This window comes from Rhinolophus sinicus, linkage group LG03 (genome assembly GCF_036562045.2).
Source record: "Rhinolophus sinicus isolate RSC01 linkage group LG03, ASM3656204v1, whole genome shotgun sequence".
NCBI classification, from domain to species: Eukaryota; Metazoa; Chordata; class Mammalia; order Chiroptera; family Rhinolophidae; genus Rhinolophus; species Rhinolophus sinicus.
In genome coordinates, this window is record NC_133753.1 from 117103382 (window position 1) to 117121267 (window position 17886).

General features: G+C 34.5%; 2 pseudogenes; both read right to left on the reverse strand.

Moving 5' to 3' along the window:
• Nucleotides 1-2855: 2855 nt before the first annotated feature.
• On the reverse strand, nucleotides 2856-3176 carry LOC109445558 (large ribosomal subunit protein eL31; annotated as a pseudogene).
• A 660-nt stretch (nucleotides 3177-3836) lies between these two features.
• Nucleotides 3837-5690, reverse strand: LOC109445557 (serum response factor-binding protein 1; annotated as a pseudogene).
• Nucleotides 5691-17886: the final 12196 nt, after the last annotated feature.

The following is a 17886-nucleotide window of genomic DNA, read 5'->3' on the forward strand; positions in this document are numbered from 1 at the left end:
AATTCATGCTAAAAGTCAAATAAAATAATGTAAATCTAGGGAAATATTTTGAAAACTTTTGATAATTAGTTTAGCATTGCTTTCTCTGAGAACTTCCTATCTTTTAAAGTACTTTTGCTTAATAATAAGTTATCACATCTTCAACAGTTACTGATTTTTAAATGAGTATAATAGTCTTGATACTTTTACATATTTCTTATAAACACAGGGTAGAATGTTTTGCCATAACTTATTACATTATAATTATATAACTGTCAGCCAAAAATGACCAGTGGCAGCACAGAAACATATTCAAACATTACTGACTTATTCGGTCTGGTACACTATCCAATGATAGTAAAATGCACATGAATATAATTATATAACTTATTACTGCTCAGTGAGGTACCCTGTCTTGAAGACATTCTCATAGGTCAAAGATCTTTCTTTCTTTCCTTTTTTTTTTTTTTTTTTTAACATTGGCTCTCTAACATTAATGGTAACTCAGGCCATGGCATAAACTCTTCTGGATAGACAGCTATGGTAACACATAAAGTTGGGCTGAGTCAGTGATAAATTGTCTGCTACTAAATTTTTAATGGGGAAAGAAAATTCCCCAAGAAATAAGATGTACAGCAAAATATGAACCCCATAAGGGCTGGATCTGTGATCTACCTTGTTAACTGATGTATCCTTAATGTCAGAACAGTAGTAAATATTTGAGATTTATTGAACAAATATATGTACAAATATATGTACAAATCTATAAATAAATAAAGATTAATGAATTCAGAGTCACAAGTGTGTTGAGCTTTTCTCTGGGTTTAATTAGTTAATTTGTAGTAGCTGAAGGTATAATACAATGAACCTCATAAAAGAACACAGCTACATAGACTATTTTAGCTTTAAAAGTCATTTATATACATCATTTCTTCTCACAAAAGAATGAATAGTAATGATAATGTATAAAGGGGAAAGGATAAGAAAGCCTCAGGGAGGTAAACAATCTTCTAGGTCTTATAACTAATGAATATGGAAAGAATCTATTTACTAAATTAACATGAAATAAATTGGTCTTGTCTTAACTTAGGAGTAGTCATATTCTTTTTTAAATGCTGTTCTTGATAATAACAGTGTACAAGCTTACTAGAGACATTAGTTATCAGGTTAATATTAGGTCGGTGCAAAAGTAATTGCGGTTTAAAAGGTTAAAAATTGCAAAAACTGTAATTACTTTTTTACCAACCTAATGTATCAGTGGAAATTCTGCCTTAATGAACCAGCTATAGAACTTCTAATAATGCCTAACTTTTTAACATTCTTGAACAACCGATTTTAGAGGTCAAAGACACTGACCAGAACAGCACTTCCTCTCAAGAGGAAGCTTGAATAATAGACTTCACACCCTAATACACTGTAAGATCCAATCTGTACCAAGTCTCTCTGTTGAATGGAAACTGTCCAAAGAGAAGTGTGAGCCTGAGTAAAAGGGAAAAAAACAAAAAACAGATTGTGAAAAGAAGGCTATGAGTTAGCCTTCTCAATTTTTATCTGCTTGGCATTTGCTTCTGGCAATAGGTAGAATAAAGGTCAGAGGATTAGGTAAGCAAAGAAAATGCCAGAGAGGTCTAATATCCCAAACCCTTCCTCCAATCTTCTAATTCCATTAAGACTCCATATTAAATGTGTAGCTTTAAAGGAAAGAAACAAGTGAGGTTAGTTCCTGTAATGACCTGGCTCGAGTGGGATTTATGAATGTGAGGCAGAGTAATTTAATAGCAGGGGCTTGGGAGAAAGCCCTGAGTGTGAATCCCAAATCAATCACTTAGTACCTATTGGAGATTGAGCAAGCAAGTGGAACCTTCCGTATCCCAATTTCTTCATTTTAAAATGGTGGCAATCCTACAGAGTTGAAGATTAAGAGATAAAAATCTTCATACACTCTCTGGATGATTGATAGCACTTAATCAAGAGTTGAATGAATGCTGAGTGCTTTTACATAAATTGTTGGTATAAGAAATTACAAGTCTAAGTTAAATCAAAATGTCAGGGTTTAGCACTGACATTTTAGTAAAATCAAACTGAAGACACTTGAAATAGCTAATTTACTTTCAACACTTCTAACTATTCTCACATTCTACTTAAGTTTAATGATGAAAGTCATTTTAGTCAATTTCCCTTCTTTGTTCTCCTTTATTACTGTGTTTCCCCAAAAATATGACCTAGCCAGACCATCAGCTCTAATGTGTCTTTTGGAGGAAAAATTAATATAAGACCCAGTCTTATTTTAATATAAGACCAGATATAGTATAATATAATACAAATATAATGTAATGTAATATAATATAATATAATATACTGGGTCTTATATTAATTTTTGCTCCAAAAGACGCAGTGGAGCTGATGATCCAGCTAGGTCTTATTTTCAGGGTAACACGGTAGTCCAAAATGGCAATTCTAATTTGCCTTTGAGCAACTTCTGAAAGAATTGCTTCTCAAAAATTTTCTTGAAAATTGGCATAGTGCTGCTTTGATGAATATGCTTTCATATTCTCCATTTAAATACACTTTAAAATGAGAGCACCAACAGATTAAATGCAAAAAAAAAAAAAAAAAAAAAAAAAATTACATCTGATTTCTGGCAGTGGTTCTTTTAACTACCTGTGGTAAGAAAAAGTTTTTCCTGTGGTGCTGAAAATATATTTAACATTTCATGGTGTCAAAATTTTTGTAGTTAAGTTTCCTTATGGGAGTTTCCATAATAGGACAAAGTAATGATTTACAAGTTTTATATTTTATTTTTATTTGTTGACAGTTTTGTAACTTTATTTGACAATCAGCAGTTAGTTCTCATTCACAGTAACTCTGCAGATTTTTTAAAGTTGTGACAGGTACGTAGGTATATAGAACTTACTTGGTGAATCTTCATGCTCATTATGCTTTCTGGACAACCGCGCCCGGATGTGGTGTGGGACATTCCTTATTCCTTTGGTCCAGACAGATTTGTTGAGTCTGGTGTTAATGTGCACATCTAGGGTTCCCATCTCCTTCATGGCAAATTTCCGGATCTCTTTGAATGTCCGAGGGGCACGCTTCTTGAAACCCACTCCATGGATGCGCTTGTGAATGTTGTTGGTGTATTCTCTGGTCACAGAACGGCCCTTCTTCTTCTCACTACCCTTCTTTGTGGGAGCCATCTGCCGGGCCCAAGTTGGAAAGCTGATTTACAAGTTTTTAATAAACTAAGCCAATCATCACAGGAGATAGCAGTTACTAATCCACAAATGGTTTGCAACCAAAAATCTTTTAACAGAGGCATCAGCATTCAGTGTCTAGTGTCAATATTCGAGATTTCTTGGAAATAGATTTTATTTTTTTAAACTGTAACAAAAAATATTTTTACTTGTATAATTTATTACCTGTTTGTCCATAGTAAAAGTTACTATAATTTTGCAAAAAAAAAAAATAACTTTTAACAACTGTGATGTATTTTAAATAGCTACCATTTCCTTGTAATTTGCTATTATTAATTTAAATATATTTTGACATTTAAAGCAAAAAAACATAAAGCTGGACAAGTGAAATACACTTCATGATAAGAACAAATGATAAAATATGAGACAGTTGTAATCCCAAAATTATTTCATAGAGGAAACATTTTGGAACATATTATTAAAAATCAATTTAAGTTATGTGAAAGGCTTATGTAAACATAACTTGAACACACATGAAAAACAAAGACAAAAACAAACTTATTTTTATAAACCCAACAAAAAGACTTAGTCAAATAAATGTGTAAATGATAGATAGGCTAGTAAAAAAATTATATAAAAATTTTCTAAGAGTTCATTTATCAGTTATCTAATGTAAATTTTCCCCGAAACCAGTATCTTAGATTGCTATTCTTTTCACCTTTTGCTTGTTTCCCATGCAGGATGAAGGGGCAGCTGCAACTGCTGTTTCATATTTTCAAAGAAACTGTTTCATGATCTGAGGTTCATTTTACTGAAAACCCGGAGTTTTGCTTTTTGGGGGTTGTTTTCTGTAATTTCTTATAGAACTTTTAGATCCAGATAAAGAATGGAAAAACACTGATTCAAATTTCTGGCTTCTGTACTTGACTGGATTTTGTCATTTCTTATATTCCAATATGTTTCAAGTATATTTTTTTCAGGTAACACTTCTTGGTTTTTGTTGTTGTTTGTTATTTCTTAACTGAAGAATAGCAACTACATTCCGTCTTTTGTAATGAAGAATGCATTTCCCAATAAAGAAGTCATCACTACTATTACTTACCCTGAGACATGATGACTGTTTGTAAAACCTTCATTCTTCATGTAAATCTTTCCCATCACTATTATTACCAAGAGGGCTATCATACCCTTTCTTTTTGTTGGTTTTACTTGGTGTTTTTATTTTGGGGTCAGCAGTGTCACCCGGAGTTCAGGGAGAAGTACAGAACCCTTTTCAGAAGTCTTTGATAAAGAACTGCAATATCCACTACTTTGGATCCATGTTCCATCTCAGCTATTTTTTGATTTGTAATATTTATTGGTTTCTTTGCCTATATTTAGGCTTCTTTCCCCTTTTGTTCACTGATAACAGTCCCTTCACGCTGTAACTTAGTTGGATTGTCATTTAAACATAAATTGAACTTGGCATGATTTTCTTACAAAGCATTCTCTAATGACTTAACATCAGCAATGCTTTGCTATATGCATTTTTTAAAGCTCTTTGACAGCACATTTTAGCATCCATTTCATTTTGACAAAAGCCACTGAATCCTGATGATAAAACCGACTTTTGATTGTGTGATTCACAGATTTTCTTTTAGACAGGTAATACCTTGAAAACATCAATTTCACTCCCTTTACTTAGTAGATAAACAGAGTAAACATTCAGAGTCAAAGAGGCGATTATTGTGAAAGTAGGAGGAGATTCCCAATCTCTTAATTTCCAAGGCCTTTCCACTGCACCATGCCACTTCTTAAGGATATTTTTTTATATTAAATCTAGTTATTCATGGAGTTATTCATATAACTAAAAAATATAAAAAGAAAAAGATTTCTTAATTTATTGCTTTACCTCTGCTATGATTTAATTTCTCTAAAATTTCTAACATGCCTAAAGTTACTAGCCCAACCTCTCTACTCTTTTCTCTTTGTAAGCCCTGGTGAAAATTCTCATTACTTCATTTACCTCATTACTTCAGCTGTCACCGCCCATGTCCATACAGAAGAGTCTCAAGCTTACATTTCCAGGACTGGCATACCTCCAGTTCTTTAAATTCCAATGTAAGTGAGCAAGCACCACCACAGATGTCAATGTGCAAAACAAATCCAAAAAATAAACTTTCAAAAACATGCAAGTCTGGACATTGGTGAGGGAAACTTTAGTAAGAGGAACTACTGCAATAGAGAAACACTCCAACTATTCAATCTATAAGTGCCTTAAAAGTCAGACATAAAGGACTTTTTCCAGGAGGAATAAACAAGACTAAAGGAATAAGGTGTCAGGAGTGGGACAAGTAGGTGGCTTATCTGACAGTTGAGCAGGAAATCTTTTTCTCTGTTATTCCACTTCTTGGGGATGAGGGTGGGGGAGCTTTAGTGAAAGAGTTGTTCCATGTCCCAGTGCTTTCATAATAAGTCAGAGTTTAGAGGGGAGTCTCTTACCAGACATTCTATTTTCTGGGGCAGGGAACATATCATGATGGTGTTTTGTAGATGGATCAGAAGTTAGCATATAGGTATGAAAACACTGCCATCTGATTATTTCCTATAAATGATATTCAAGATGTGTCCATTCAAAAAACCAAAAAAACAAAAAACAAAAAACCCCACAAATGATTAGAGGGGAGATGAAAAGCCTAACTAAATTTTAGTTATGTCACGTTAGAGGCCATTTTGTCCAATTGGTCAGTGAGAACAAACAGTACAGTTAATCTAATCATTTATTCAATAAAGAGGGGATTTAGAGCATCTGTGTCTGGCACTGTCATAGGTAATCAAGGGGATCATTACTGGAGTTATCTAAATCATATGGGGAAGGATGGGTCTTTGCATCAAGCTGTTTCCTGGAACATAAAAAAAGTAGGTGCATTTCTTAATCATTGCTCTTTTTTAGGAGTATATGGATCAGGTAAAATTCAACACTGCTGAAACAAATACAGACTTCAATTTCATGCATGAAATATTAATTTACCTTATTAAAATGTTGCATCTGTCCAGCTTTTCTGTTCTAAGCAGCAATATTACTAAGAGCTCAGCAGCTCTGTGACCAGCACCCACTCAGAGGATCTTCGATGTGACTGCCCTTGATCAAACAGCAGTCCAAACTGATACAGGGAAGGTACCACATTTGCTTGGAATAAATGATGGCATTTCCTCCCTCTTCACCTCTTTCTTGCCAATCACTGTGATTTCTACGATAACTTTCAACTTTGGAGAACTACTATAAAATCTCTAGAAGACTGGTACTCTACCATGTACCATTCAGTATCATTATACTGCTCTCTACTTGCTTTCTTTTCTGGCCCAATTTCCTTACTTTCCAAAAACCTCTTTCATTGTGCCTTCTGGAATGCTCCATTAGCAGTCACTCCCTATGTGTCCTGAGCCTTTTCTCAATGTGTTCTCTGTCCATCTGAAAGACACTGCTTCCCAGTGTTCTCATAAGTAGAGGTTGCTTTTTCTCTCCTACCCATGTCTCTTCAGCTTGAATAGTTCCAGAGGGATGGGGAATGAAAGCTCTCTGTTAGTGTATTTATCAGGTTTACATTACATTTATATATTAACCTATGGATAATTGACATCTTCTGTTAAATCTACATATCCAAAAATATTGAAAGCATCTGTTTTTCAAGTCTCCTTTTGCTTCCTTCAGAAGCATTTAAATTTTCCACATATAGCTTTTAAGCATTTCTTAAGTTTATTAAAAAGCATTTTATTTTATTTTTATTTTTAATGGGATTATTGTTCAATATATTGTCTAGCTAGCTGCTATTATATGGGAAGACTATTGACTTATACTCATATGTAAATTTTATGTTTAGCTTAACCCACAATTCTTATTCCATATATAAGAATTGTCTCATTATGTTGGCTAATATCTCACACATGGTGATAGTGGACTTTTTAAAATTTTTCCTGATTATAGAGTGGTTGCCCCAGTTTTCTTCTACTAAGTTGTTTGATTTTAAGTCAAGATAAACATATTAGCATGTTAAGGAATATCTATTATTTTTCATTTTAGTTAATCACTTGTAAATTAAGAATGGATATTAAACTTTGCTTTTTTAGAATCTATGGAGATTTATTATATGGGGTTTACTTTTGGATATTACATAGTTAATTTTACTACTACACGTCTTGACACTGAATAATATTTGTGTTCTTAGAATAATCCTACTTAGTCATGATGTATGATCTTTGATATGGGAGAGCTCCTTTGCTCTTAGTTCATATATTTGTTCTTCAGCTGTATCCACTGTGCATTTCAACTCATTTGTTGAGTTGTTTTTCATCAACTATAATTTTTAGACTCAATATTTCCAGTAAATACTTTTAATGTCTTATTTTTCTTGATTCATGTTTCTAATACCATCTCCTGTGTTTCTTCCATCTGGTCCCATAAATCCACTTTAACTGGGAAGGTTGTCCTTTTTATTATCTTTCACTTACAGTGGATGCTGTACTGAAACATCTATTTATTTTTCTCTCTGATCTCACTTTTTCCTGGGGCCATTGGCTAGTTAGTCTAGTGATGTGAGTCTGTGTAGAAAGACCAATGTCCAAGTCCTAACGGCCAAGTTGAGAAGATGGAGATGGGTTGTTTCTCAGGGCAGAGAGCCCTAACACTTCCCATGGGGTAATCACTATCATTGTGTTATGTTGTATTCTCCCCCATTGCTACTGTTAGCCCACTAAGCTAGCCCTGCCCGAGATCCAATGGTAATACCATGTTTCCCTGAAAATAAGACCGGGTCTTATATTAATTTTTGCTCCAAAAGACGCATTAGGGCTTATGTTCAGGGGATGTCATCCTGAAAAATCATGCTAGGGCTTATTTTCTGGTTAGGTCTTATTTTCGGGGAAATTGGGTAGTTAAGGGTTTTTTCTTGTGGGTTATTTTATTCTTCCATAGTCAGTCACTCTAGTCCACTCACCTATTCTTAAGAGTGCATTATCCTGCTCCCATACCCTACCTCTCTTTGGTGGGTAAAGGTCATACTAAAAGCAACTTAAGTCATGGTAGAATCTTCTATCTCTTTCCATAGCCACCTGTTTTAGAAGTGGCATTGTTCTCTTTCCCTTATTTGGTTGTTGCTGGGAAGCTTTAGAGATTATTTTTGATACGTATATTTTTAAATTTATTTTGATCGTTTTTAAGGGGAGAACATACTTAGCTATAACTTTACCACAACATTTTTACCTAGAAGGCACTGCAATTCTGATTTTTCTTAATTTTTATGTAACTTGTTATATTTAAAAAGTGACATCATTAATTCTCAAATGAAAATGAACAGAAGCGTGAGAAAATGATGCTGAAGCCATTAGAAACACATCTCCTACCTTGGGCTAAGAAAAATGAAGTATAAAGTAGCTCCTAGATATTTAAACAAATATATATATAATTCTTAGTAACTTTCTGGGCTTTTTTCTTCCTGCTACTCCTGCCCATTTCAATTTCAGCTTCTCCCTCCCAACATTTCCAAAAACTTTAAAAAGGAACAACACAAGATTCATGTCTGGAACGAGGTTTAGGAATCACAGAATCATAGTCCATAATAATCATCACATCCTTCAAGATGAAAGCATTTTATACACTTGGGCCGGTACTGCAACTGCATTTCAGGACCCAGCATTCCCTTTCCCTCAGAAAGATGAAACTGTCAGCACCTCTGACAGTACTCTGCATCTAATACTCAACTGACCTTGTGGCATGCAATAGATTTATAACACACAGTGAGTGGGAAAAGAGCCAACATCACTATGATATAGTGCTATGTCAAATAAAGTGGGGGAAACGTTGCTCAGTCGGGATCTCAGAAGACTTTAATCCTTGCTAGACTGGAGCTACAATTTATATGACAAGCAGATGTGAAATCTCCTCTGGGAATTCAGCTGCTAGGACTCAGCGCGCGTGCACACCACACGGGGGGTGGGGGGGGAGAGAGAGAGGAAAATAAAGCCCACTTATGTAAGATATGTAATAATGAGCCTAACAGGTTAATGCAATTCTAGTTGGTTTAGGACAATCCCCCCACTAACATGATTTGCTGAAATATTTCCTTCCTCTCCTTTTAACCACGTTCTTTCAATTCTTCAAAGTTAAGCTCAAGTCCAAATGTGTAAGTGAAGTTTTTCCCAATGACATGAACATTATTCTTTCCTTGTAAGAAGTTTTCTTCCTATTGGTGATCCCACAATTAATATATATATATATATATATATATATATATATATATATATATACACACACACACACACACACACACACACATACATACATATGTACTATAGACATATATATAGATATAGCTATAGATATACAGATGTAGACAACTCTATTCTATTCTGTTCATAAGCCACTTATTTTATGTTAGAAAATCAATACAAAATGTACACAGATGGTTTAATATATGTTATGTTTTGTCACACCAACTAGAATGCCTGATCCTATGGACAGTACCATTGCACAAGCCCTGTATAGTCATTTTAATCCTAAGCATGCTGAATGCAATGTTACCATCCAACATTCAATAAAATTAGGCATTACTGGATATATTGAAAGCAGAAATAATCTGTCAATTCTCAATGAAACATTATTTTAAATAAATGTAATCCTTGTGAACTTGGACTAAACTTAGTGGAACCAACGTTTTCTTTTTTAACAGATTTGAAAGTTTGTTTATACAAAAAAGGATGAGAAGTAGAGGTGTTGAAAATAGAAATTAGAAACATAGAAAAGCATGACACTGTAAATGGAAATGGAAAAGGTAAATGGAAACACCTTCAGCTTCTGTACCAAAAATGTGTGGTCCAAATCTCAGACCTAAGATGGTAGATATATGCTTGAAATCTCTCTCCAAACACAGAGTTCCACAGAACAAGGACTGCTTGTAAAAAGAAAGCAGATTTTGGGGTGGGGATTCAATATGAGTCAACAAACTATACCATAAAAATACCTTAAATGCCATACAGCTACTTTGTAATAAGTTTATTCCCAAGGTATAAGTCAAAAACAGGATAGTAACAATTTTAGTGGCCTGAGTTCTAATTTCCTTTTTTTTAAATTAAAGTTATTGGGGTGATGATTGTCAGTAAAGTTACATGGGTTTCAGGTGTACAATTCTATAATACATCATTTATATATCACATTGTGTGTTCACCACCCAGAGTCCGTTCTCTTTCCATCATCATATTTTTGATCCCTTTTACCCTCTTCTACCATCCCCTTCCCCCCTTATCCTCTGGTAACCATTAAACTATTGTCTGTGTCTATGAGTTTTTGTTTCTTCATTTGCTTGTCTTATTCTTTTGTTGTTTTCAGTTTTATATACCACATACCAGCGAAATCATATGGTTCTCGGCTTTTTCTGTTTGACTTATTTCGCTCAGCATAATAATCTCAAGATCCATCTGTGTTGTCGCAAATGGCACTATTTAATATTTTCTTATGGCAGAGTAGTATTCCATTGTATATATATACCACATCTTCTTTATCCCGTATCTATCGAAGGACACTTTGGTTGTTTCCATGTCTTGGCCACCATAAATAAAGTGGCAATGAACATCTGAGCACATATATCTTTATGGATAAATGTTTTCAGATTTTTCGGGTATACACCCAGGAGAGGGACAGCTGGGTCATATGGTAAAGAGAAAACAGATCAATTTGTAGAAAAGTTGAGTAACTTTTAGTTGTTGTTGTTTTTTTCTAGCAAAATTTGTGTATTTTTTCTATCAGCTCTACCTCTTCCATGATTTAAATATAACATGAACATCCCTAGTTAACTTTTCTTACTTTTATAAATTTACGTAAACTATAACTCTCTTCTCTTAATTCATTCCAAGAGCTCTGGCTTCCAATTATCCTCAGAAATAAGTAGATAGTAACTATTACTTTTTTTATTGTATTGAATACCTTGTGTCATCTCTCATTTCTTTCGTACCTCCATCCTCAGCTTAACTTAATTTTTAAGCACAGCCCAACAAATCCAGTTTTACTCCTCCATGTATCCCATGTGCAAGAAAAAGCCTTACTATTTCTTGCTGTGCTTTATCCAACAACTACTATTAATTTGTAATTCAAGTTAACTTCTGGAAAGTCATCCCAATCAATTTCTTCATATTTTATCAACTTTTTAAAATTTTCATAGAAGTATTTAGTTTTAGCTGCCCTGATACTTTTACAGGTAGACATGGAATATTAAGAGCAAAGGATGCCAGAGCTATATAAAGAATGGTAGAGTAACAAGTAATAGACCATGGCTATGTGCAATTAAAAAAAAATCAGAAATCTGTGGCTGTACAATTGAATTAAGGTGGGTCAAGGATTCTGACCTAAAGATCAAGGGAAATTGCAGGTTCTCTCAGCTATTGACCTACTTACCCTACACATCCATAAAGTATTTACTATTACTAAACTCAGGATATCTCTATATTCTCAAAGTGTATGTCCCTGGGTCTTCCAGGAAGCAAAGTATACCAGCTTTAAGTACCACTAAATCCCTTTGATTTACTCCTGTAGTTACCATAATTGTTTTGCTGTGTTTTGTCTGAATGATATCCCCTGTTAATAGATCCTTGAGAACTGGGAGTATATTTCAAGAATACAATATAGTAGTCCCCCGTTATCCATGGGGGGATATGTTCAAAGACCTCCAGTGGATGCCTGAAACTGAAGACAGTATCATCAGATCCTATATATATTATGTTTTATCCTATACATACATACCTATGAAAAGTTTAATTTATAAATTAGGTGCGGTAAGAGATTACCAACAATAACTAATAATAGAAAAATTATAACAATATACTGTAATAAAAGTTATGTAAATGTGGTATTTACTAAAATAAGGATTACTTTAACAGAAGCATTGCAATACCTCTGACCATCTATTTGATTAACACAGACAGCTATTAAGTGCCTAAAAGGCTGGTAGCAGATACAGGTGGATGCCCTGGACAATGGGGTTGTTCACGTCCCCAGTGGGATGGAGTAGGGCAGCTCCAGATTTCATCATGCTACTCAGGATGACATTTGGTTTAAAAGTTATGGATTGTTTATTTCTGGAAATAGCTATTTGTTGACAGTAGGTAACTGATGCCATGGAAAACAAAACTGTGGATAATGAGAGACTACTATATATGTTTACATACTTTAGAAATTGTAAAAATGCAAATTTATTACCTAGTACTTGACTACATTTTTTTTAAACAATGTAAAAATTAAAATATTATTTAATCAATTGATCATTTTAGCTTTATAACAGTAAAGAGTAATTATCAATATCTTCAACTCAATGAAATGAACAATTTCAATTAAATTGATTACTCAGGTAGTATGGTGGAAAACTGAATTTAAAATCTCATATAATTGGCCATCAGCTTCTTCACCTCTAATTAAGGGTTGAGCAAATAATCTCTGACTTGAAAGTTCTTTGAAATTTTGGCTACTTCATTTGATTTTGGTCATGTGATTGATAAAAACCACTTTTCATCAAACACTCTGTTGGGAGAAAAAAAACAACAGTTTGTCCTGTCCTTTCTCAAGGTGCAACTGTACAGGTTAGCTATGGGCTTTCCAAAGGCCTGGCTATGAAAATATCTTACAGCCCCAGCAATTTTAATTCAAATACATACAATTTCTACAATAATCTTTAGAAAAGCTAACCATGGACATTCCAGTATTTTATTCTACTGCTTATTTACTTATTTACCCTTTCTCCACATGATAAAATTAATAACTAAAATATAGCTTGATTTTTAAATCATCGTATACTGTTTTTCTGCTCATCATTTATAATATCCAGGTTGTCATTCATTGGACTAAACAACAAAGATATTGCTAAATTCAGAGTAAAGTGCTATCTCTTTTAGAACACCTTTTCCAAACATGCAGCCACATTTTAAAAATAATGTAGTTTCAGCATTACTTAACCTATGCTCATACAGCTGCAGTGAATTCCCCTTAAATTGGGAAGACGTCCTACTACAACTGAAAGCCAAATATCTAGTTAATAACTTTCCACTTGAGGCCACCTCAATTTTTAGCTGAGTCCCTAACCCTTTAAGATGCATTCATTACTGCCAGTGAAAACAAACTGTCCTCATGTAGAAATGTCCTTAAGCTTCATGGCCTTTACTAAAGTGTTAAATTTTCAGAACTTCTTGAGTTGATATGAGGGCAAAATACTGGCAAAAAAGAGATGGCATATCTCCCTTGTAATATCATCTAACAGTAATAATCTTGTTGGATAGAGAATGCTAAGAGAGAAGATTAGGAATAGACACGTGAACTATTCCATAGTTATTAGTAATGAAGGTTCATTTTTGTTTAGATAATGGCTTGGACACTCAGTTCAATAAATGACATGAGTCATTTAGGGCCCACTATTATAGACAACCAAGTTTATAGTTTTCAGTAAAACATGCAGAAGCATCTAACACAAGGGCAGGCAAACTGGGGCGTATAGGCCAAATCCAGCCCACTGCCGATTTTTGTAAATAAAGTTTTGTTGGATTATGCTCACTTGTTTACTACAGCCCTATGGCTGCTTTTCCATTATAATGCAAAAGTTGAATAGTTGCAACAAAGACTGTATTGTCTGAAAAGTTGAAAAAAATTTACTATCTGGTCCTTTACAGAAAGCTTGACAACTCTGATGTAACTCATTAATTCATGCAACTCTATCTGTGGCCCAAGTAAATTGCAAAATAATCATTTGAACTGTTATGGTTTTGAAAAGGCTATCTCCTAAACCGACAGAAATTTCTGTTTTATAGTTTGTAGATTAATTTACTATTCAAATTAGGATGCTGTGTATTTTAGTTATACATAGCATGATTATGGACTTAAAAAAAAAGATGATGTAAGTAACTGGCAGATATGGTATTTGTTTGTTCCCAGGTACACAATTAAGTGAACAGTGAGAGATATACCTACCTAAACTTAGAGGACCTTGAATTTACATTTACAGATCATGTTAAAGTACATTCATTTTCTCTTCACAATGCCAAGAGACTGACTACATGCCCTCTTTAGAAGACCAAAAATGGTTAGATAGGTTTAAAAGACTTGAAAACATGATACCATGAAGCTGTCACATTAGATATCATATTCTGTCTCTTAATCAACAGTTTATCCATTTAACATTCTCTATTAGTGACACAAAATTATGAGCTTTGCATTATCTTTACACTGAGATGTTGCTCTTCATTAAACTTCCCTCTTGGCAAAACTCCTGCTTTTCCTAGTGCCTTCAAGTGAATGATGTGGGGAATAAACTGTATTGTCCATTAAACAGACCAACGCTCATCTCCATTATTGCACACCAAGGAAAGCACTGCTTCCATAATGCTTTCTAGACCTATTCCACCCAACTGAAAGACTGAAAATATATTCTAAATCTAGAAGGAAGTACCAATTTTTTGTTTCCTCTTGCAGAGTAGGGACTAGAGCGACACAAGTGAGGCATGTGCCATGGCTACAAAATTTAGGGGTATGCCAAAAAGTTTAGCAATCAAGATGTTTTTTAAAACCAAAACTGATGCAAAAATCCATGGGAAGCAGAATATCAAAAATTTCAATCAAGACAGGATCAGTAGTCAATACCTTGTAGAGCCATGTTAGAACCTGAGCCAAAAGCAAAATCAGTCAAATTGATCATATTTGGAATTAATTTAGAATTAATTTAATTTTGGTGTCCCTTTAAATTTTTCTCCATGACGCAGGTATGTCTCTCACTTCATCCTAGTCCAGCCCATGTTCTTTACCCAGTTAACTAAAAAACGTTCATCAAAAGGAAAGTAAATTGAAAAGCCCCTCTGTGATCAGTTGACTTTCAATAGTGAGTGAATCGTTGGTAATTTGTCAACAATAGCAGCTTCAGCTGTTCCTGATATTATCGATCCAAAAAAGGACATTCCCTCTTTGTTTTCCCTTCCTTTCCCATCTCCCTCCTCTTCCTTTAGAGACCTTTGACACTTCTTTTCTCAATACACAGATGCAGAAACCTGGCCGTGTTCCTTGTTTTCAAAGATAAGTAAATGCTGACCTCTGCTCTGAGACCTGGGTGCTTAGACCTATGCTATTAGACCATCAGTAGAAAAAAGATAATTGGTCTAAGGACAGTGAAATCCTAAGGGACACAGAGAGTTTATTGTTAAACACAGCCCCCATTCTCTCTTCCCCCCTTTAATGAATAGCAGAGAAATTTGGGGGTATTAATTGAAATGTTACCACTTATTGCATTATCTAGCATTTCCGAATTCCTCTAAGACATGACCCCGCTAATGCACAGAATATTGTATGCCAGCTTTACCATGAATGAATGAAAAGGGGAGGGACTTGTGGCAATTTTGTTTTCACAGAGTACATGAAAAACTGATGACACATAAATTGGTCAGGACAGCCTTAATATTCTCCTCAATTTGACTAAACTTCAGACAGGTTTCTAAAGTCCATGATTTCCCTTACAGCATTTACTTTAGAACACCTGCATTTGTAAATTATTTCTCTACCCCTCTGAGACACTCGTATAAATCTTCTCCCAGTCTCTTCCCAGCTTTGCAATCCAGAAATGTTTTCCTCACGGACTTGGGAGCCATATCTGTGAAATGTTATTATCAAGGAAGAGAGTGCCTGCTAGGGACTGCATTGTGTCCTCTCCCAAATTCATATATTGAAGCCCTAACCCCATCTCCAAGCAAGGATGCTGGATATGGTGCCTTTAAAAAAGTAATTAAGGTGAAATGAGGACATACGAGTAAGTTTTGATCCAGTGGAACTGGTGTCCCTATAAAAGAGAAACAACAGAAGTCCTTTCTACTGTGTGAGGACAGCAAAAAGGTGGTCTTTGGAAAGCCAGGATGAGAGTCTTCAGTAGAGACTGACCAGTTTACACCTTGATCTTGGACTTTCCAGCCTCCAAAACTGTGAGAAAATTAATTTATGTTATTTAAACCACCCAGCTGTGGTATTTTGTTATGGCAGCCCAAGCTGATTAATACAGTGCCCCTATCTGCTATTCTCCATGGAAGGATAGAAGCCTAATTTACAGATGGGCCAATTAGATAGTCTAATCACATTGACCAACCTCCTCCCGATCTTTCTCCACTACTTTTCCACATGTTGGTCGCCCTGTGCTTAAAAATCCTCCTGCCTTTTGTTTGAACCAAGTTAAAGTCAATCTGTCTCCTTTTTTACAATAGGGTTGAATAAAGTCTATCTAATCTGTTTAACTCAGTCAAGTGCATTTATTCTTTGACAAGTTAAGTGCCCACTGTTAATTGGTTTATTCTCTGTAATCTCTTTGCAACGTGCATTTTTAAACCAAAGCATAATTATTTTAAATACATATGAAATTTTCTTCATAAACATTGAGCCAACATAGTGTGTTTTGCCTATAATTCTTTATAGTAATTTCCATGAAGAGAATTGTCTTCGTAAGCATAGCATTGATTTCTGATGCATTTGTTGAATTCATCTCATGCAGACATTTCCACTTTCTTTAATATTCTGATAGCTTTGTGCTACACAATGATTAGAAGTAAACATTTTCACTTAAGTGCTCAGTAAAATAGAAAGTTTTATTTTTCAGCAAAATCTTCTTTTAAGCAAAAAAGTTATTTTTTCCCCCAAATAATTTTACAGTAGAATGACCAAAATACTCAGTTTTCCCTGGACTATCCCTGTTTTAGAGATAAAAGTTCCCTTTCCCAGGAAGCTTCAGTTGTAGGCAACTGGTTTAATAAATTTATCTTCTTTTGGTTTTCTCTAAGGTAATCTATCTACCAGGTTGTAAGAAACATAACCACTGTAAATGATAAGTTGTTCTCTGTTTGGCTGAAGTACTGAAATAGGTAAAGACAGTGAAGGAGGGAAAGAAAAAAAAAGGAGGAAGAGGAAGAAAGACTAACAATAAAAATAGAGCACGTCCCTGTGTTTACCACATAAGGTGTCCTAAGATTTTTAACATGTGTATTTACAATTATTAAGTGAATTTACAGTGCTATTTGTGTCTGTTGTTCTGCATGTATAAAAATGGTCACATAAGTATACCTTCCAGTTCACTTTTTCCACCAGTCAATGCAAAGATATAGGAGTATAATGTGAGGGATACCAATGTATTACAGAACAAAGATAAATGCTTCAAAGCAAAAATGACTCAGCGTATTTACTCTACCTAAAAGAAAAATGAAAGACAAGTTTAATAGCAAAACCAATCAATGAACAACCCTGCAAGAGTGAAAAGTGTTTGAGTTATAGCTTCTGTGAGTACCCCTAACATTTTTATTAACTTCCAAATGCATAATAATGACATTTCAGGAAAATTACCATACTCAGAGACAGATTTTGAGAGAGAAGTTGTTCCCTGAGCCCAGCTCTGCGGTTATCATGATAATAGAAATATCTTGCCCATGGCAGCATTTAGCTGGCTCAACGTTCTTACCTTTTCAATTTGACACACTCAAGGACACAGACACACATACGGTGAAACTTGAAATTCCTCTGTTGGTGCTGCAGTAAAAGTGTACTTTTAATTTATATAGGTTATTTTCTTCTATACATAAAAGGAAAGAATAATATAAGCACATTTTCATTTATATATCACACAGGGTTTTTTTTTGTTTGTTTGTTTATAATTCTATTCCATTCGTTCTACCCACTGAGGAATAT